General features: G+C 40.9%; 1 protein-coding gene across 4 annotated transcripts in view; it reads left to right on the forward strand.

Annotated features, from left to right (window-relative positions):
- The window catches only part of LOC125902782 (disks large-associated protein 1-like), a 211,755-nt gene that overhangs the window by 56,301 nt on the left and 132,364 nt on the right, over window positions 1-23,090 (forward strand). For all 4 annotated transcript variants that reach the window (XM_049599376.1, XM_049599372.1, XM_049599374.1 and 1 more), the window contains exon 2: window positions 4,948-5,036. The gene's annotated coding sequence lies outside the window, so the exon portion shown is untranslated. The remainder of the gene's footprint in view (window positions 1-4,947; window positions 5,037-23,090) is intronic.

Raw genomic sequence — 23,090 nt, forward strand, 5'->3', positions numbered from 1 at the left:
GAAGTCCACTAGGCTGAGAGGTACAGTGGGTGTTTTACAAATACCACAATGCTTATACATGAAAATAAGATTTAGAAAGGAATTCTGTCTTCACTTTTCAAGATGGTGGGAGAATGAAAACAAGCAGTCATTCTTAGTCACTTTTGCAAATGAGAAAATTTAGTAATTCTGATCAGATAATGAAAGAAACAGTGTGCTAATGTAGTTTAATTAACATCATTATGTATTGCCCACTAGCTTTGCTTTGAAATCTTATTTTTCACTTTTTGAAGTATGATTTAGATGAGGGTTGTGAAATTCTGGGCTGATACCATTAGAGATATTTAAAAAAAAAACAATCACCGCAACACAGCATAAAAAAAAAAAAAAAGCTGATTCATCATGGCGGCGGATCTGGTTCCAAGCCAAATGTTAAAAGAAAACTGTGACGATTTGGGAGTTATGCCCTTTCGCTATCATTTTCATATTGAGACAACATGATGGATATCGTTTTTGTGTCTGTACGTCCAGTGGCTGGGTCTCAGCGGTTAGCATTGGGGTCAGTACGTCCGGCGCAGTGATCCGCGGAGGGATACACTGGTGAGCAGACACAGGCTCGGATGTAGCCTGTAAACAAAACTCAGCTGTTTATTTAGCCTAGATATCTCCGGACTATAGTAGCTGCAATGGACGACTTTGAACGCGATTTTGAGGAGTTTCTTGTAGCGGACACAGACCCAGAGCCATACCTGTTCGAGCCGGAGCATACAGATGAGGAACTCCCAGGTGTTGGATGCTGAGTGGGCGAGAAGAGAGGCTGAATCCTCCGGAGCGGCGGAGCAGCAACGGGCTGAGGGGAGACGGAGGTCAGGGGAGGACTGGTGGTGTAGCTGCGGAGCTAGCTAACATATTCCTACGGAGGTGGAATCATTTTGCTGCACAGAATGGGATTCGGTGCTACCATCGTTGGGGAGATATATCATCAGGAGGAAAACCACCGCAGAGAGTGCATCACAAGGAGTGAGAACTTTGCAGCAATCACTAAGTTAAACTGGAAAAAACACCCCAGGCCAGCAGGAGCTGATGGACAGCTTTCAGTTGAGTGGGTAATATCGTCCGTGTCATGTCTTTGTTTGCGTTTACCGAGTGACCTAGCGTACCTGTACCTGTGAGAAGAAATACATACCATCACAGCCCTATTTAAAAGCCTTTTCAATATGTCACAGTTCCCTACCTCTCCCTTTATATTGCTGTGAAAAAATCTCCTTCAAGTTTCAAACAAAAAAATAAATTTTACAGTGTGGGAGGAGAGGGGCGACCTCTCACCTAGTAGAGTGTGCGGCCCATGTAGTCCTCTGCAACGGCTCGGGTTCGATTATGACATGCGGCCCTTTACTGTGTGCCATTCCCCCTCTCTTCCCTACCTATCTTAGCTGTCCTATCAATAAAGGCAAATATCGTCCCCAAAAAAATCAATCACTCAGCACCACGGCAGCCTGGACGGCTCCCCCCAGACTGACCAGGTTTAGTGTCAGCCAAAGAGATGTGTCCTTGGATATCAGACTGTGAACATAGTATAATAATACTAATAACAACAACAACAACAACAACAATAATAATAATGATAATATTTTCTTAATATTGAAAAAAAGGGCATCACATCTTCTTTAGAATAAATGTCTCCTGTGTCACACAAAGGCTCAGGGGCTGCTGATACTACTATGAATTAGAACTAGAATGCAAAAGTATTGCAAACAAATGCAGGTTATGGTATTTGAAGGGACAGTTCACCCCCAAATCAAAATGACATGTTTTCTCTCTTCTTTTCAGTCTAGATAGTTTTAGAATGAGTTGCCGAGTGTTAGAGATATTGGCCGTGGAGATGTCTGCCTTCTATATGATGGAACTAGATGGCACTCAGCTTGTGATGCTTGAAAAATTAAAAAAAAAAAATTGAAAAACTCAACAGCAATGTCTCTTTCCCACAAATCATGACCCGGTTACTCAAGATAATCCACAACCTTGTTGTGAGAAGTTTCATGTAGGAACTATTTTCTTTCTAACAAACTACACTTGCCAACCATTTGACAACACAGAAGGAAGCATGCATCTACTCATGGTCAAAAGGTTTGTGCTCATGACAGTGTGATGGCATCTGCCTTGACTGAGCTGTAATGTTAGCTAGCTCAGTGGTGCTGGTGAGCCTGCAGTTGACAACATATCCTCATAGAAGATATGTCCTTAGCGTAAAGTTTTGTAAGTTAGACACGTAAAGTTACTGTGGTTAGGTTTAGGGAAAAAACATGGTGAGGACATACCTTAAAATGACTCACAGCTCACGCGGTTCCGAACATGCGTCTCCTGGGGAAAGCAATTGGGGAAAGTCTGTGTGTCACCCACCACCCCAACCTGCCTCTTAAAAGACCGCTTGGACTGCTTTCTTGTTTACTTCTGCATTGGTCACGTGATTGCAGCCATCCTAAATATAATAATATTTGCCTTGTCTAGTACCTTTCTAGTCTTATGACCACTCAAGGCACTTTTACACTACACGTAGCATTCAGCCATTCACACACACATTCATACACTGGCGGCCAAAGCTACCGTACAAGGTGCCACCTGCTACTCAATTTTTTACACACTCACACACTGATCAAACTTCGGGGTTCAGTATCTTGCCCAAGTATACTTCAACATGCGGGTTGTTGGTTATGCACAAATAACTAGCTCATGATAAGGTGGGATAAGTACAGATTTGGGTGCATTACTTTTCATAGAAGATGTGCAAACAGTTGATGACAGCCTGCAGTCAATGCACACTTCTTTCTGCATGGTGATACATTGTGCCATGTAGTTCTATTATATTGGAAAGAAGGCAGACATCTCTTACTCTGATATCCCCAACATTGGCAACTCACACCAAAACCATCTAGACTGAATAGTAATAGAACTATTAATATAATAATCAATAGAACTATAGAACTACAGGTAAGAGGAAAAATATGCATGCATTTTTGATTCTGGAGTGAAGTGTCCCTTTATGTGCTAAAAAATTACACAAAATGCAGACCCTTGAAGTATTGCTTGGAGTATTTCAGATTTTAGAACAAGTGATGTCAAGCAAGAGCAACTCTTGTGCAGAGAGTGAGACTTGTGAGGCTTGTGTTTGCCCCACAAATCCCCACAATCTGCAGTACAGTGAATGCACAAAGGCCAAGAAGGATAAAATCACTATCCTAACCTCACTGAATCACTGTTCTTGTCCAGCGACAGCTCAGACATCCATAACAAAAGCATGATCAAAATATTGACCCAAATAATGGTAATTATCATTTTGGGCATAATCGTGTAACAGACAATGTTACTCTGTTGTTTTCTGGACGGTAGAGGGGGGTGATATATCAGTTATACTCAGTGTATCGCAGCTTGTTCCATGTTGTATGTATAAAATGATTACATTGAGAATGTCAAGTATGTAAGTGGTCAAGCTGTTTTTTTAAGCCACCAGCATGAGGCTCGCTTCGGCATTTTGGTTCTTTCATTCCCTCCTGTGGCTCTCTCCCTCTCACAGACACACTCACACATAAAGAGAGACTCACAAACATGATGCGTCACACACTCCTCCACCCATCCAGATCACTTTCCTCTGAGCAATAGTGTGAGCAGGCATAGCGTGTGTCTTGTCTGCAAGGTTCCGGACCGCTACTATATTTAGTTGCATTTTGTGACCATGGAGCACCATTTCAACTTACAAAATCATTAATATATGGACTGGAGAACTGTTAGTATATTTCCAATCTGTAGTACATTAATCTCTATGTTAAAGGCCGCTGTGGTAATGCTTTAACTTAATGAGATTAATGATAGTATGAGCAGAGGAAGCATGTGTTTTTTTTAATCTGCAGGGCTCCAGACTGCGACTATATGGTTGCATTTTGTGACCATGGGGCACCAGTGTGACTTGCAAATCTTTTAATATATGAACTGCGGAGCTATTAGTGGGTTTCCAGCTCACAGTGATTAAATCCTCATGTTTAACTGGGCCGTGGTAACGGTTTAACTTTGTACTGTTGACCAGAAGCTTCAAGTTCACAGCAAACACTTCAGGCCTGAGCTGAGTCGAGTACATTGAAATTAAAGCACCAGTGTTAGCAATACTTTATTTAACTTTCTTTTTAACAGTCATTTATTTACCTTTTTTTTTATGACAGTAGCTATTTTATTTTTGGGGCGGCAGTAGCTCAGTCCATAAGGACTTGGGTTGGGAACCAGAGGGTCATCTGTTCAAGTCCCCATCCGGATCAAAATATGGAGCATGGACTGGTAGCTGGAGAGGTGCCAGTTCACCTCCTGGGCACTGCCGAGGTGCCTCTGAGTAAGGCACCGAACCCCCCAACCGCTCGGAGCGCCTGTGATGGGCAGCCCACTCTGACATCTCTCCACTTAGTGCATGTATAGGTCCAGTTTGTGCATGTGTGTCTTTCGGACCTGTGTGTAATTGACAACAGAGTGAAAAATTGAATTTCCCCTCGGGGATTAATTAAGTATATAAAATTAAAAATTTAACTTTCTTGTAACTTTGTTTCATTTAATAATTTTGTATTTTAGATCACAGGTTCCCAACTGGCTGAGCCATGGGGTCCAATGCCATTTTTTCTTAGTCATTAGATCAAGATCCACAAAGTTGAATATATTAACTGTCATGCTTGCATGTCTTCAAGCTAGTAGCTAGTAGTAGAAACAGAGCAGCTAATGTTGCTGTAGCGTGATGGTGTGGGATGTCAGACCAAGCAGTTACATCCTGTTTTATTAGGTGACAACATTGTTTCGATATATCAATCCGGTTATGTGGATTGTTAAACCCTTGGTAACTTTGGTAGTAACTGAATGTCTGTTTGTGTGTGTGTGTGTGTGTGTGTGTGTGTGTGTGTGTGTGTGTGTGTGCGCGCACATTGTGTCTTTTCCTAGATAACTGGAGTTAATGTGAGACCAGTTATACAGAGATGTCAATCCCTTCCAGTTAGCGACACCTCTACAATGATGGGGATATAAAGGAGGTGAGTGTGCATGAACTCTGTTTAACTATATTTTATTTCATTTAACATTAGTCCCATTTGATTCCATCTAGAAACCAGAAAAAAACCCACTACTCTCAGTTTTTCATATTTTCTCCTTTATCACATTTGATAAGTATAGAGCAGTACAGGTTTAAAAGCACATGCACCTTAAGCCAACAAAATAGGAATTTCGACACAGCAAACTCTGTGATACAGAGATAAATGCCATCTTATGCAGGGTGAAGTTTTGCCTTCTCTGGTGTCATTTCCTCAGTCTCACTCAGCAGAAAGTGATGTTAAATTATCTAAGGAAAAAGATTTATGTCCATATTGTCTGTGTCACTTAACAAGTACTTCTTCAGATCAGGAGAAGGAAGCAAATTTGTGATTCATTTGGACAAGTCTCTTGGCTTTCCCATAGATGCCATATGTGAATACTAAGTCTAAGCAAAGCACTGATTGATGAATACACAGATGGATTGCACAGATTTTACGGCTGCTAAAACTTACAAATAAGACAAAGAGAAACTGTGTCATTCTCACCCACTAAGGGTGAAATGCATTCCTAACTGCCCTGCTAAGAAAACCCCTGTGCTTTTGCAGTTACTTAAATGAGGTAATATGCAAACATATAGCGCAACATTGTGACATTATTAACGTCTTTCAGAAATAGTTTATAGTTCACAGACTGTGGAATAATAAATGGTTTGCAGCCTTTTTATTTTAAAAGTTAACTGCATTAATTAATGAATTAATTCATATGAAAGCATCTTAGTCTCGTGCCTGTATTACAATAACAAAATAAGAGGAAGGTGGCATGCTCCAGTGTGTTGTTTTAACGTCTACAGCAGAGGAGAGCAGCCTCTCTGCTGCACCGTCCAGCTCCTGAGCAGGCTGGGTAGGTGTTTTAAGTTGCTGAATGCTGCATTGCATGTTGGTCAGCCGGTGTCATTTATCGACACTACGCTGATCCCTGCTCTGCTCCGTTGATAATAATAATAACACAATAATTACAAGAAGAAGAAGAAGAAGAAGAATTCATTTTATTTATAGAGTGCTTTTCATGGTATTCAAAGAAACTTTACATTAGTTAAAAACAGTCATAAAATAGAATAGAATAAAATACACACAACATTATTCACACATTAAAAGACATTTTGAAATTATGAGTTTTGATGGGTGATTTGAAACAGGAGAGGTTGGTGCAGTCTCGAATGTGTTTGGGGAGAGTGCTCCAGAGGGAGGGAGCAGTTACGGAGAAGGGTCTGTCACCCCAGGTCCGGTGCTTGGTCCTGAGTGGTGGAGTCAGGAGGTTGGCATCAGAGGAGCAGAGCCTGCGAGAAGGAGTGTGGCAGTGGAGCAGGTCAGTGAGGTAATGTTATGTTAGTTGCAATGTTAGTCTCCGGGTGGTGGCTTAGAAAGTATTCACAATATACTTCACCTTCATCTTACAAATGTGATTATTTAGACATTAAATTCAAACAAGCTTGCAACCGCTGGTTTTGGTGAAGATGAGTTACAAGTGAACTTTCTTGTGTCCATGCTGCGGACACAAGAAAGTGCAGCACCCTGTCCGGGTGCTGCACTGCCCTCGTGTTGAGTCCCGCCCCCTTTGTTCCGTCAACATCACGTTATTAATACATGTTTAGTTTATTTATTATTGACATTTGTAAATCCTTGCCACATCGTCTTTGTCTGCATCGCAGTGCATCTAAGAATCGATTATTTTGGTTTATTGGCATCCCATCAAATAAGTCTGTGCATTTTGGTGGAGTCAGATGACAGTAATCATAGATCTATACATCCTAGAATACCAGGTACTGTATTGGCTTGAATATAAGACAATATTTGTTTCTCAATATTACTTTTGAAAAGTGGGGGTCACCTTATATTCAAGGACTAGACATTTTATGGGTTGACAAGATCAGAAATTCTTTTCGAATGCGGGGCTGAAATTAGGGCCAACACAGTAATAGCCACCTGCCACCAAATTTTATTTCAGGTTTTAATGAATATCAGTACAACGCCCAATGATAGAGAGAAACAAAATCACTACTCTGTGATAATATCTCAGAGAATGGCTGCAAAATTGACATATGCTGGACATCCTTGACAGTACATCAGATAGCTGAAATGTAACCATACACCATGTAAGCACTATTGGACCAAACCCTTTTGGCTAACTGTCTATTAATGCAGAAATGCTGTAAAAATAACCCTAAGACATGCAGTCTGAAGTAATCAGTCTACCATAGTTTGTGAGGAACATGACAGGAGAAAATAGGTGTTAAAGATATGATTCACACTTGTTTCACAGTCAGCTGGTCGTTTTGGTCCCCACCTCCTTCACACATCCCACCACTGAGCTGTTCCATTCTATCTGTCTGTACATTGTAGGCTTCACAGGCATGTACAAACCTAGGATTTAATTTCTGAGTGAAAGAGAGCAGCTCTGCAGCTCTGTGCAGAAGGGAAGCAGGTACTGAGATAGAAAGAGAGACACAGGCAGAAGCAGGTTAAGCCCACGCTCTTCTCTTCTCTTCTCTTCTCTTCTCTTCTCTTCTCTTCTCAACCCTGCTCTAAAAGCTGAGTTGAATCATAACAGTCAGTGGGCGAAAAGAAAGAGAAAAAAAATCCTTTCCACGCAGATTCTGACGTACATCTCTAGTCGATTGGGGGTCGTATGGATGGGGGGGGGGCTGTTGATGCTGTAGGTGCTTAGTCTGTCCCTCTCTCCATGGGATTTTAATGGCTGTTTTGTCAATTCATAAAATCGATCCAGCTGGATGAAATCCTCACGACTTTCCTCAGTACAGATATAGAGTTCAGTCAACACTTTCGTCAAGAAATGATCTGTTTATGCCAAGTTATAGCAAATTGCTCTACAGTAAGATTTGGCAGTCAAGGTCTCTACGTAAGCCCTGAGAGGCAAGTGAGCGAAAAAAAAAAAATACGGGTGATTCACTTTCTAAATCTGGTCCAGATTATTTTCTCTCTGTGTGCAAGACTTAAGAACAGGTTAAAAAAATGTTTTGTCAAGATATCTTACTAAGTTCTGTTCAGTTCCTTTATCTGCAAAACAGGTGGGAAAAAACTTTGTCAGGTAAACAAAACGGTCGTTTTTCAAAAAAAAAAAAGTCATCTCTGAAAGCAGGTGGAAAATAAGACAGGTCAAAAACGATGTTTTGATTGATTGATTTAGTTTTTGGCAGGATACATTTTAAAGTGTTTTGTTGTTGTAATACTTGTTTCGGCCACAAGAGGCTGAAGTGCACCACTACCCCATGTTCTAAATAGGACTTACGCCAGGGCCACACTGCCCGCGGAAGCGCAGCGCACCGAAATTCTCGCGCGCGCCGGAGCACCTCCGTTCACATCAGACGCGCATTTCTCCATGCCGTCGACAAGCGATTCTGCTCCCAGCTCTTGTTTTTCACTGCCTGGCTTGTCAGATTCCCTCGCGGCTCACGCAGAAAATAGACCAGACGCCGAACTGATCGCTGCAAATCGTGAGCCTGCCGCGGAGCTTCCCGGCGCGGCGCGGCCAGTGTGGACGACACAGTCGGTTAACATGGGCGCTGAAAGGAAACTGCCTTCTCTTCTCGGCGCTTCGAGGCTATTCGCGGCGCTTCCGCGGGCGGTGTGGCCCTAGCGTTAAGCATTCATGTTTTCCTCCAGGTGAGTTTTAATTTCTCCATGCTCCCTAAACACAAGGTGCATTTGAGTTAGCAAATTATGTGACATTACTGTCACGTCTTGTTTTTTGCCTCTAAATGTGTGAAAGAATGTAACCTACAAAAAATTCTCTACAAAGAATTCTCTACTAAATCATATCTAACCACCACCAATCAGTTTGAGAGTCCTTGACATGAAAAGGTTTAAGAACAAATTATCTAAGTTCCAGTGGTTCAACTGTCAACTAAAGGACTGATTTAGGACAAGCATCACACTGTAATTACAGTATTTAATAAACAGCATCCAGTTCTGTATTGTAAGTATGAATAATAATCATATTAAGTTAAAGGAACAGTGTGTAGGTTTTAGTTACATCTAGTGGTAAGGTTGGAGATTGCAACCAACTCAATACCCCTCCCTTTCCAAGTGTGCTGAAGACTACAGTGGCCTTCAGGTACTGTAAAACTCAAAGGTCCAGTGTCTGGTTTGTCCGTTTTGGGCTACTGTAGAAACATGGTGATGCAACATGGCGGATTTTGTGGAAAATGGCCCATTCCCTGTATAGATATGAATTGCTCATTCTAAGCTAACAGAAATACGATTCTTATAGTCAGGTGATCATACGCTAATGAAAATGTAATTATGCATGTTCTATTTATCTGAATCCTACACACTGCTCCTTAAATTATCAAAAGCAAAATGTATCCAAAGTGCTTATTCTGTTAAGAAATGTACAAGATTAACTTTCCCTTTAACAAGGATCCAAATATCCCACATCCAAGGGTTTTTCTGTTTTCTTTTTGCCTCCGACTGGAGGCATTATGTTTTTGAGTTGTCCGTCTCTCCGTTGTGAACATGATATCTCAAGAATGCCACAGGGAAATTCCTTCAAATTTGGCATAAATGTCCCCTTGGGTTCAACAATAAACTGATTAGTTTTGGTGGTCAAAGATCAAGGTCACTATGACCTTGTTTCTCTCATTCTTGTAAATTTGATATCTCAAGAATACCTTTAGAGAATTTCTTAAAATTTGGCACAAATGTTCACTTGGACTCAATGATGAACTAATTAGATGTTGGTGGTCAAAGGTCAAGGTCACTGTGACCTTGCATCTGTCTCATTCTCGTAAATACAATATCTCAAGAACACCTTAGGGAAATGTCTTTAATTTTGACACATGTACTGAATAATAAACTGAGTAGAATTTTGTGGTCCAGGATCAAAGGTCAAGGTCAGTGTGACCTTACAAAATATGTTTTGGCCATAACTCAAGAATTCATGTGCTTAGTATGACAAAACGTCACACAAATGTCTAATAGGATAAAATAATGAAGTGATGACATTCTACATCCGAAAGTTCAAAGGTCAGCTTCACTGTAACGTTATAATTGATGACTGACATTTGGTCAGACACTCATCTTGAGTGCCAGCCTTGAAACTGTGCTGATTGTGTCTCCTCTGTGTTGTGGGGAGGGAGATGTCTGTAAAGCATATATGTTTTCACAGACATGGAGGTAAGCGGTACAAGAAATTTTACTGGTATACAGAGGCATACAACCGCGGGGTCGATAATTCTATTTATTTATTATTTTTTTTTCACTGGTAAAACATCCCATCCAGAAAGTGGAAAATGTCCTTGTCATGACTAATGTCACAAAGACAGACATGCAGAAAGACAGACAGACAGACCCTGGAGGATAACATGAATGTTTTCTGTGCTGTTTAGAACATGGGGTAGTCGTACACTTGGAACAACACTTGAAAAAATTATCTTCACATTAAATAAATGATCATGATAATAATAATAATAATGATAATAATCATCATCATCATCATTATTGTCATTATCAATAATAATAATAATAACATCATCAATGTTTTTCATCTGATCTTAAGTCATAAACACCGAAGAAAAAAACAATTTAGATCAGAAAATGAATTACCTGATTTATTTTTCTCACTTGCCTCTCAGGGCTTTCGTACTGTTCTCTGGGAGAGAGCTCTCAAATAGCCTAATCCAAGCAGCAAGAGGGACAAACTAATCCCCCAGCATTAACACTGTGTTCTTACAGTGTTCAAAGATACTGTAGCTGAAAACACACATACATACATGAACACTGAATTAAAGTAGTCAGTTGACATTTAATGGTAACACCATGGCATCCTGTGCAGCATGCCCAGGAACAACAGTTCTTCTCTAGAAAACTGGCTTTTTCTACGATATCATGTAGTGTCACTGATAATCTTTACACATGTGACATGAACAGGTAGTCAGCTAACTTAAAGGTGCTGTATGTAATGCTGGAGAAAGAAAGTTGACTGAACACAAATACACTTTGGGTTAGTAGTAGGACCGAACCACTAACCCAAAGCATCGGTATTTAACTCAGTAATCAGCTATGTTTCTTCAGACTTACAAACAGAACTTTTAAGTTGCGTTGACTTTAATTCCAGTAGCAAGGTGCACAGGAAACCAGTCTTCTCGTGCCCACTTACAGCAAACCTCTATGTGATCAGCTGTCATAGTTTTCAATTCGAACTCACTTAAAGATATTAAATATCTCTGCAACTTAGAAAACAAGACCTTATAAATGGAAACAGGTGATGTCAAGGTTATTGTAATCACAACTTTCCCAGTACACAGTATGTTACAGTCTACATGTTATATGACAAAAACTGGATTTGCTGCGGTCAAATGGTATTATCAGCATTGCAGTGCTGAGATGGAAAAACAGTATTGGATGCATTTCATCATTTGCCACATTAGGTATAAGATAAGTTAGTAGATAAAATTATTTCCCAAATTTCCATACAGTAAATAATTAATCGGCAAGCACTTAATTTTTCCCCTTTTTCCTTTACTTAAGTCCATTCAGATACTTGTACTTTACTTGAGTATTTCCATTTTATTATTATTAAATATTGTACTGTTTACTTAAATCAGTGGTTTTCAAACATGTTGTGCCCATGGCACACCAAAGGGCAAGCCAAAATCTCAAATCACAACTGAATTTATATCTGTGCACAATAGCTTCTAGGATGTGTTGTATCACTCTTATCATGGCATAAGTCAATAAAAATAAGATACAGGAGGCAGAGAGCTTTCATGATACTGTCCACTGACAGTTTTTTTCTCTTTTCTTTTGGTGGTAGGTCTTCGCTGGTGCTTTGGTATAATATGCTCTGCACAATAAAGCGATCCATTGTCTCACTCACGGCTTTCTCCTTTTAAATGTTATCATCCCTCACACTGGCTCTTAATCAGGACTTTTGATGTGTCACACACTTACAATTCCCACACATGAATGGCGACAAATAGGTTCCCAGTTTTTTTAAAATAAATTAAATTGAAATAAATATTTTAGCTAGAGTTTGCCTCTTTATTAGGAAATTGATGTGCCCAACATAATGATACAATCAATAAAAAAAATTATAAATAACTTTTTGTATAGGCACCGTTGAATATTACAATAATAGGCTAATGTGTGGTTATCACAAAATCCCACATCGTTTTAGAACCACTGACATAAATGAAATATTTTGGGGGGATGGGAGTCCGTCCATCTGTCTATAGCATAGCTTGGATGGATTAGTGTGTTCCTCTTGTAACTTAAATGAACCTTTCACTTTTCCTCTCATGCCAGGTCAAAATTTCAACTTGTCCAATCCAGGACCAAATCCTTACAAAACCAATGACAATATAAGTAGCTTTAGCAGTTGGCCTAAACCTTTTTTTTAGTGTATACGAAGAGAAAATGGTACAGTATGTTTAATGTTGGATGTTAATCAAACTGTGATTTTGAAATGTCACTGGAATGACATCACCATCCATAATTTATGCAAAACTTTCCCAGTTCCTCCATTTCTGATGTGCATTGTATTGTGGGAGAATGGTGTGTATCAGCAGCACATGCACAAAACATATTTAGTGTGCACTGTCAGGTTTGAGTGTACTTTATTTTGTCACTTTATCAGTGTTAGCACACCACATACGTAATTAGAATCAATGTTGTGCTAATGAACATTAGCATACTAACACACTCAACTAAAATGGTGAACATGGTAGACATCATACCTGTAAAACATCACCCTTACAGATTCACTAGTGTAGCTGTAGAGTCTTGAAAAGGCAAACAAAAGAAGCAAATTATTTTTGGACACAGAGTGGACCAAAAAAAGTCATCTTGTGGAGGGCTGGGTCACGGCTTAATTTTCAACTTGTCAGTTCTTCGTGGAGTGAATTTCCCGCCAACCCACTGACCATTCATTTTGGGTAATCAGGGAAAATCCACATGATCCCATCTAGGTTTTTTTTGTCTGTGCAGCCCAAATTTGTGATTTCAGTCCTGGTTTTATGTCCCTGCTGTTACATTTAATGCAGCTAAGGCCAGATAAATACTTGTTCTCGCTATGCTTTTGTGAAGACAACCAGCTGCATCATGAACAGAATTGTTCATATACTTGCCAATTAGTCCGGGAGCCATGGGGTTGAACCTTGTTTTGTTGGGTGCAATTTTTTTTTCTTTGCTGTTTCTTGTAGCTTGGGGGTGCCTCTTCAAAATACAAGAGGGTGCTCGGTGATATCCCTTGGGCATTTTCAGATATTAACCCCTTCATGCCCCAAATCACACAAAAATAGAGATTTATGATATTGTGTGCTGAAAACATAAATTAAATGCATCAAATTTACATCCTTTAATGTTTTTTCATACATGGGGTGATGGAAAATGTATTGCATTCCAAATGATTAGTATTAACCCTTTCAAGCCAGGCCTGTAAAACAACTTCTATAGCAGGAGTCATTAGCTACGACACACAACTCAAATTTGCATTGTGTTGGATCATTTATTGATAATGGCAACAAAACATGAGCAACAGGAAAATGGGTGCAGCTCCCCCCCCCCCAAAACGGACGGACCAGATATGACCTAGAAAATCAGCAGGAAGAAGCTGACACCATCATCATCCAACAAATCCTGAGGTGTGCTGGAGAAGCCCATCAAATCACAGTGGATTCTGATGATAGAGATGTGTTTATACTGCTTCTTCATCATTACCATCAGGCAGGACTGGATGTACCACTCATCATGGAATCCCCCTGCAAGGAGAGAGTAATAGTGGACATCAAGTCAACACTGGCCAAACAGACACAAAACACCTTTTACCAGCCCATGCCATACACTGTAGTGTTGTACTATGGTTTGGGGAAAGGCTCTGTCATCAAAGCCCTGAAAGCTGGTTACGATCTATCAGCTATTGGTAATGTGGATGCACCATTCCAGCAAGTCCTTGACCAAGCCACTGCCTTCAACTCAGCCTGTTATGGCATAACGGAGAGCACAGACATGACACACACAAGGCTACTTGTCTGGGGAAAACAGAATGGGGAAGGATATATGTCTTCACCAGATCTAGCTGCTCTACCTCCGACAAAGGAAACGTTCACTGAAAATGCAAAGAGGGCCCACTTCCAAGCGTACCTGTGGCGAAATCTCAATAACAATCAGACACCTGCAATGAACCCAGAGGAATTTGGATGGAAAAAGGACACATGTAACAGGGCACTGATCCCAATCCACCTACCAGAAGATGTCAAACTTGTTCCAGACTACATCCTGAAGATGATGCGGTGTGGCTGCAAGAGTGAAACTCCTTGTAACTCCAAGAAATGCAGCTGTAAAGCGCATGGTTTGCCATGCACAATGTTCTGTACATGTTTCAGAGTAGGATGCTCAAGACTCTAATATGTAACACATCTGCGAGATTAGTTCTTTACACCACTGAGTGTGTACTATCGAAGTTATGTTAGTTATGTGTTTGTCCATACTGTTTTAGTAGTGTGGATGCATACACACTGGGTGAGGATGCACTTGTTTGATTTAGTTAGATAAATTTTTCATTTATCAATAAATGATCCAACACAATGCAAATTTAAATTGTGTGTCGTAGCTAATGACTCCTGCTACAGAAGTTGTTTTACAGGCCTGGCTTGAAAGGGTTAATACTAATCATTTGGAATGCAATACATTTTCCATCACCCCATGTATGAAAAAACATTAAAGAATTTGATGCATTTAATTTATGTTTTCAGCATACAATATCATAAATCTCTATTTTTGTGTGATTTGGGGCATGAAGGGGTTAATATCTGAAAATGCCCAAGGGATATCACCGAGCACCCTCTTGTATTTTGAAGAGGCACCCCCAAGCTACAAGAAACAGCAAAGAAAAAAAATTGCACCCAACAAAACAAGGTTCACCTAAAAATCGGGCTATGGCTCCCAGACTAAATGTGCTATGCGCGTTACTGGAGGATTCCACTGGAGGGCACACCGAAGAACTTGTGTAGTATAGAACTCAGTTCATGGCAGAAAAGCAATAGTGGCACCATCATAGATAGTTTTAAAGGCCTCTAAATCAAGCACACCACTTCACCATAATGCCCCTACACTGCCTCTGTTGTTAATGTGCATATTGCATCTTGCATACGTGTCATGTTAATTCCTGAGACTGTGTAGAACCAACGCTCCAGAAGGAGGATACACGAGGTAGCAAATATATCTCTAGCCGAAAACCAACCAGTTCCTAGATTGACCTGGGAGCTGAATTCCAACTGAGAAGCCACTGATTGAGGCTCAGTGTATTTATGCCTCCACACCGCCGATAGCTGTGGCTGGCATCATTTTTTTGGGTTGTCTGTCTGTCTGTCCCATTCTTGCGAACACGATATATCAAGAATGCCTTGAGGGAATTTCCTCGAATTTAACGCAGATGTCCACTTGGACTGAACAGTGAACTGATGGGAATTTGATCATCAAAGTTCCAAGTGTCAAGGGTCACGGTCTGTCTCATTCTTATCAATCAATCAATCACTCAATCAATTTTATTTATAAAGCTCAATATCACAAATCACAATTTGCCTCAGAGGGCTTTACAGCATACAACATCCCTCTGTCCATAGGACCCTCACAGCGGATAAGGAAAAACTCCCCAAAAAGCCCTTTAACGGGGAAAAAAATGGTAGAAACATCAGGAAGAGCAACTGAGGAGGGATCCCTCTTCCAGGACAGACAGATGATGATAAATAATGATAAATTAACAGTAATCCATGAATGCAATATCTTTAGAAGGCCTAGAGGGAGTTTCCTCAAATTTGGCACAAATGTCCCTTTTGGACTTAAGAATGAAGTGATTAGAATTTGATGGTTGAAGGTCAAAGGTCAAGGTCACTATGACCTTACAAAACATGTTTTTGGCCGTAACTTAAGAATTCATACCCTAATTATGACAAATGACTAATAGGATAAGATGATGAATTGATTACATTTTATTTCATTTGGTCAGATACTGAATTGGTGACAGCAATCGTGGGTGTCCACTTTGAAACTCTGCTGATTGTATAGATCTTCTGTAGTGTTAGGGGAAGATGTGTGCGCAAGATCCATGTTTTCACAGACATGGATGTAAACTGTAAGTGCAACTTGACTGGTGTACAGAGGCATACAACTGCATGCCAGTAATTCTGGTTTTAATAGAAATGTTGCATAATGCAGCTGAAACTTACATATCTCCTCTCCCTTATGTGAGCTGGATCTACAAAGTAAAAGCACCAAACAGCCATGGGTTCTTCCTAGATTCACCACAACTTCTCCTCCCTCCTTCAGGTAAAGCACCGGCATTCATAATGTTGTGCACACTTCATGTTCAGTCCTTGTGATAGATGCAGTGATATAAATATCCAAGAGCAGTTGAAGAGGATTCACTCAGCACTAACATTCCTCAACTACAGCAGGTTGCAGTGACTTTGGAGGCAGAGATTCTGTCCTTAATGCAAATGCAGTCTGACAGAGGTGTTGCACAAAGCATCAGTAATGGATGAAGTATTTGCTCTTTGATCGTAATGATGTTCTAGTTGATCATCATCATTAACAAGGGAATTTACAGCAATAGGGAAAGGCTCACTGAGGTCTAGTAAGTCAGCTGTCAGTCACACCAAGTCTGTCTTAGCTGAAGGTTGGAGGGTTTGTTATGTCCCAAGGTTATCAAGGGAGTTTTTCACGCAGGGATAGGTTGTGGATGCAAAAGACAGAAAAAATCTTAAGCAGGCTTAGTCAAACAGGAATCTTGATAAATCCAATGAAGTGCCTAAACTGAGGGGGGATAAGACCAAAATTCCTTCCTGCCCCACATTGAAACATGACCTGTCATTCAGGGAATATTGATGTTAATACCCTTGTCTATAACAGTACAGTAAAATAGAGAGAGAGAGAAAGCTGATTGGCTGCCATGAGAGCAGCAACAGAGAAGGTAGTTAACAAGTTGACAGTAAAGGGTTTATGGGTGTGATCTTACTTTACATTGTCTTGTTGGGGTCCATTGGGACCTCCACGGTTAGTAGAAGAATAGTGAATCACACTATTGTGACTTGTGAGCACTGCTTACACACAGATGGCAAATGGTGGCCACTGTGAAAAATAAATGATTCACAATTGTTGCGAGAGGCCCTAAGTCCCACAGGGCTCTCTCAGACTCATGATAAGGTCAGTAGCGTGGTGTTTGTTTTGACAAGTGAGATGTCTCAAAATTACGGCCACAGGAAATTATGGTATATCACAAATGGCAGCTTGTATGTTGCAAACTTGGTCAAAGAGGCCCCAGTGTTGCAACTGATTGAACAAAAACACAGAAGTGTTAACAGCCTCCTCTCTGTTAATACTCTTCATGTTCATAGTGTGACAAATTTATCAAATGAATAACTGGTGAAAAAAAACTTACAGTCAAATAAACAATACCATACCTGTTGTGCACACTTTTTTTTTACTTACATCACCTTTATTTCCTCAGTATTACTTAACCAAAACACATTTATGTCTCACAAACACAAGCTATAATGAAATTTTATTGTTTCTTAATGGTTAGTATTAAAAGACAAATAAAAGACATCAAATGCGTCCAAATATGTCTCTATGGATGAATCATAATTGTAAGCCCAGTTATAACAATGATTATGTGTCAAAGTTGGACTTATGGACAGCTCTTTAAGTCTGGTTTGTTATTAACACATAAAGTCAAAAAATGGGCCAATGTTTTCTGCCTTTTGGCATTTGAACTGTGACCTTGTGTTTTGTTTGCAAAGATTTGCTTATTTATGAGTGTCAGAGAAGCATCTTTTTTTTCTCTCAGAGGCACTCAAACTGTTGAGGGGCCATTTGCAAAAATTGCAGAGAAGCTGTTCTTGTAATCAGAATGTTGTGGCAACTTGAGTCTCAAATATCCTCCAAATCAGAATATTGAAGCCTGTGGCAGTTTACAGAAAGCTCCAAATAAAATACACTTTGCTAAACATTGCAGGGACAATGTACTGCATATACTTTGATAACCCATCCTCACCAAGGTTTTCACCAAAAAGTCCATCCTCCTTGCCCGTAGTGTATAGCACATACTGTATAGACTGGACATTTATATTTCTACCAGCTGAGGCAACAGTCTCAGCAGTTTGATAACTGTCTTTCCAATGGAAACAATGAACAATTTCAAAGAATTGTATGAAAATCAGGACACTGGCTATCCTGTGCCTACATCTGATAATTTGGGTAATGCTGGAGGAAAATCTTGTCACTTTCTTCTTGCTTCTGGCGTTCGATTTGGATAACCTACATAGAGCAGCTTAAGCCAGTTTTCAGTCTTTGCACTTAGATTTTTATACTGAAATGAATGCATACAAAAGGAATCTCAGATTCAGTAATGTATAACACTTGTATGCAGTGGATCATGTCAACACGTTCTCACTCCGACCTCGTCACATATCAGTGTTTAGTCTTGGACTTTCCATTTTGAGATATGACGTGCAAAGTACCATTGGTGCGTTGGTTGTTGATGTTCTGGGACGCCGTGTTAGGCCCAATCACACAGAAAGCATTTTAGCAGCTGGAGGCGGCTTTATGTTATTGTTGTTTTTAATGACAATGAAATTTTTTGCTTGCTGTTCATGCGTTGCTATGTGCCTCGTGTTTCTGCACTATAGGCACCTGGTGTTTTTGCCGAAGTGCTCCTCCAGTTGAAAAAACTTTAAATCAGAGTGGAAAAGTGCCCCATGTCATCTGCACTTTTTCCCCGTTGTCCAGTCATATGATGGTGGGTCTTCTGTGGTTGTCACAACAACAAGTTTACAGTTGGTAAACAATGGAAGAGAAACTGGTGGTAGTGGCTGCTGGATACCCAGAGCTATACGACTTTACAGTACAAACTGCAGTTACCACCATCTCAATAGAAAACAGCACATGTGCAAGCATGTAAGTGCAGTGCTTGAAACAGCCATCATGGAGGCGAAGCTCCTGGACCAACTACTAACTAGATATAGCAGAATGGGTTGCATCTTCCACCAGTTAGGGCTTACACGGATGACATGACACTGGTGACCACAACAATGCCATGTACAAAGAGGCTACTAGAGAAGGTAAATAAGAACCTCAAGTGGGCCAGCATGAAGATCAAGCCTATTAAGTCTAGAAGCATCTCGATATGTAGAGGGAAGTTAAGTGATAGGAAGTTTGTCATAGATGATGAGGAAATCCCAACAATTAGGGAAAAGTCAGTAAAGAGCTTAGGTAGATGGTACAATGTAGAGTTGAATGATGAGGAACAGGTGGTGAAATTTAGAAAAGATGTGGCTGAAGGATTGGATAGAGCAGATAAATCCGAACTTTCAGGAAAGTTGAAGTTGTGGTGTTTGCAATTTGGGCTATATCCTAGGTTAATGTGGCCATTGTTACGAAATTCCAATATCTGGTGTGGAGAGAATTGAAAGATCGGTTAGCCCCTATATTAGGAAGTGGTTGGCCGCTCCTAGGTGCCTAAGTAGTGTTGCATTGTATGGAAAAGGGATACTTCAGCTGCCAGTATCTAGTTTATCAGAGGAATTTAAATGTACTAAGGTCAGGACAGAGCTCTTGTTATCTGAGAGTAAGGACATGATAGTTAGGAGTGTGGTTCCAAATCCAACCAAGGGGAGGAAATTGAAGCCAAGATCGGCAGTTCAGGAGGCAGAGGCAGCTCTTAAGTACAGCACACACCGCCACCGGCGCGGCGCTGTGGCCGTCAAGTGCCGCCCCCCAACACACACTGGCAGCGGCGCGCAGCGGCACCGTTGACGTGTATTTCCCACCCCAGCCCTCTAGGTGGCTGTACCTACACTAGTTGCCAACGGTTGCCAACTGCTAGTAACGGAAGAAGAAGAGAAAAAACATAAAAGGCTTTTCTCGCAACGCCGGCATGAGCGCCGGCCGCGCTGGAAATAGAGCAGTGGGCTGAAGCAGAGGGGCGCGGCATGTTGGCTGGCGCCAGTGTGGATTGCTTCATAGAATATAATGGAGGCAGGCGTTTTGACGCGCGGCGTATGGCGGCAGTGTGTGTTGCACTTTAGGCATGTACAGATTGTAGGTAATGTTCAGTTTGGCCAGGGAGGCCTGGGGTTTGGCTCAGGCAAACCGGTATGGAATAAAGCAGGTGTCAAAGATAAAAGAAAGCTGGTCGTGAAACAGATACGTAGACAGGAGGAGATATTAAGGGGTGCAAAGGTAGTGGCCCAGGCTAAACAGGGACAGTGGTTGGATTGGGAAAGTGTAGAGAAGAGGAAGCTTAGTTGGACCTGTAGAGTATGGAGGATAATCATATTAGATTCCTGGTAGGGGCTACATACGATTGTTACCAACCCCCAAGAACCTAAAACTGTGGGTAAATGTGGACCCATCATGCCCATTGAGCTTGAAATGTCTAACTGCAGGCATTGAAGGGTAACGAAGACAGGTGAATTCAGAAGGTTTTAAGAATTGGAGTTTAGCAATTCAGTTTGTCCTTGAGGGAGAGAAATACAGAAGGGATAAGTTAGTAAGGAGGCAAGGGTGTGGCCGCCTAGAAGGTGCTTGTGATTGGGAAATGCAAGTAGATTTAGGGGGAAAGCTTGTTGTTACCCAGGAAATAGTTTGTACCAAGCAGAGGCCTGACATAGTGTTGTGGTCAGTCAACGGATAGTTTATTTCATTGAACTGACAGTTCCTTGGGAAGATTCAGTGGAAGAAGCCTGTGAAAGAAAAAAAGCTTAGGTATGCAGACTTAGGAGCAGAAGCTGAGCAGCGAGGGTGGAAGACTAGGATTTGTCCGGTGGAAGTGGGGTTTCGGGGATTCATAGCAAGATCAGCTGTCTCACTCCTGGGGGAACTCGGAGTGCGGGGACAGAGTTTGAGGAAGACAGTGAAGGAAATGTCAGATGAAGCAGCCGGAGCAACTCACTGGATCTGGATGAGAAAATATAATGTCAGCTGGGGGCCAGCAGGGGGAACTACTAAGCAGGGTACATAACTCCTTGAGATCAGGTGGAGAGATCCTCCAGTCAGTCCTCTCAGGAGAAAATCCAGGAAGAGGAAGGTTATTTAAGTGTGGGAGTGGCCTATTTGAATCCATTTTGTTTGAGACCATGCTGCAAGGTGAGTGTGTTTGCTGATCCTGTGAGTTTATCTATCTCCTTTAACTTACCAACTGAATAGTGGTACTCCCCATGATGCACTTTCTTTTTTAGGGTCTCATGTACCCGCACATCTCTGTTTCCCTGTGCCCGACAAACTGTTTGCTGACAGCCTCTCACCCTCAACCTGAGCTACAGCAACTACTCTCTGCCTGAACATTCAAGTGACTAGATACTATTTACTCTAAAGTAACTAACTAAATAAATAGATGGTAGATTGATTACACCGGAAAATTAGGGTAAGGAGGTGATAGGGTGGTTGCCTGGCAACAATATAAAAATAACTTTTCGACGAGTTTGAAGTGAGAATGGGTTGATCATGTCAGGCAATTGTAATTCTGTGTCCTATGTTTCAGTTAGTGTTTACACTGTAAAAGTGATGGAAGTATACTCAAAGATGTTAGTACGCATACTAAATCAGCTTTGTTTTTGAGTATGCTGTTGATGTGTAAGTGTGATTGTTAGAAGAATGTCTTAGGGTTTGTTCTGGGGCCACTGCTGTTCTTATTATACATTAATAATGTATGTTATCATGTTATTTGTTCTAAATTTTATTTCTATACTGATAATGAAAATTTGTATGCAGTAGTTTCATCTTGGGTTCGAAACTGCCAGCTGGTTGGAACCCTTATGTCTGGAGTTTGCATGTACTCCCTGTGTCAGTGTAGGTTTTCCCTTGGTTTTCTGTCTTCCTCCCAAAGATATGCAGGTTAGGTTAACTGTTGACTTTAAATTGCTGAAATCTGTGTTTTTGTCATCCATTCACCACTCCAACCTGCCTCCTTACAGGACCACTTGGGACTGCTTCCTTTTTTACTCCCATAAGTGCATTGGTCAAGTAATTACCAAGCATTACTTTAGGAATTCAATCAAAATTGTAGGAAAATGTACAAACAGGCTGTGAGAACAGCCTGGAAAAGTGTCATGTGATCTGAGGCTATATAAATAAAATTGACTTGACTCCTGTTCACTCCTGGTTCTGGTACAGGGAATGTAAACAATCAAGCACCTACATATTTCTTTTTGTCTCTGCACTTCGAACTTTGCATCCTTTTTCACAAATGCTTCATTGATGACTCACAATGTTCTCTAACAGTTCCTAAATTAATCCCCGACATGTTGACCATTGCAGTCTCGCTGAAATGATGGGGGTTTGGGAACAAAATGTGACCACACTGCTCAAAGCACATTTTGTTTTGTGAGAAATCATCAATGTCTCATTTCCACTTCCTCCTGATAACGTTTCTTGGCGTCTATCTGCCATTTGAGGACTGTTCACACCTATTCATTTTGAAAGAGCAATGGCCAATGGTGTAACTTCATCACCCACTCACTCAATCACTCACTCACTCACTCACTCACTCACTCACTCACTCAGGAAGTCAGGGACAGACTTGCTTTGCTGTGGTCTAGCCCAAAATCTGCATCAGTATCATATCTCATATTCATTCAAACACAAACAGGCAGCATTAGGAAAACCCTCCTGCCTTTGCTGTTTATAGACAGTGGTTTCTATGGTACTGACTGAATATATATTTTTAGCATCCAAAGAACAATACATTCAGCGTGTGTGTGTGTGTGTGTGTGTGTGTGTGTGTGTGTGTGTGTGTGCACATGCCCATGTGGTTCTGACTGGAAGTACAGCACTAAATGATGTGGAATGTAGGAGGTATAATGAGTGTTTTCCATTTTAAATTTCTGTACACTCATCTCTGTTTCACATACTGCTGCGGTTACCATGGTTACACATCCTTTCTCCTTTTGGTAATGTTGCAAGACGAGGAGAGACAGAAGGAAAGACAACTGAAAGGAAGAGAAGATCTCAGAGAACACACACACACACACACACACACACGCA

Source organism: Epinephelus fuscoguttatus, linkage group LG15 (assembly GCF_011397635.1).
Source record: "Epinephelus fuscoguttatus linkage group LG15, E.fuscoguttatus.final_Chr_v1".
Taxonomy (NCBI): Eukaryota; Metazoa; Chordata; class Actinopteri; order Perciformes; family Serranidae; genus Epinephelus; species Epinephelus fuscoguttatus.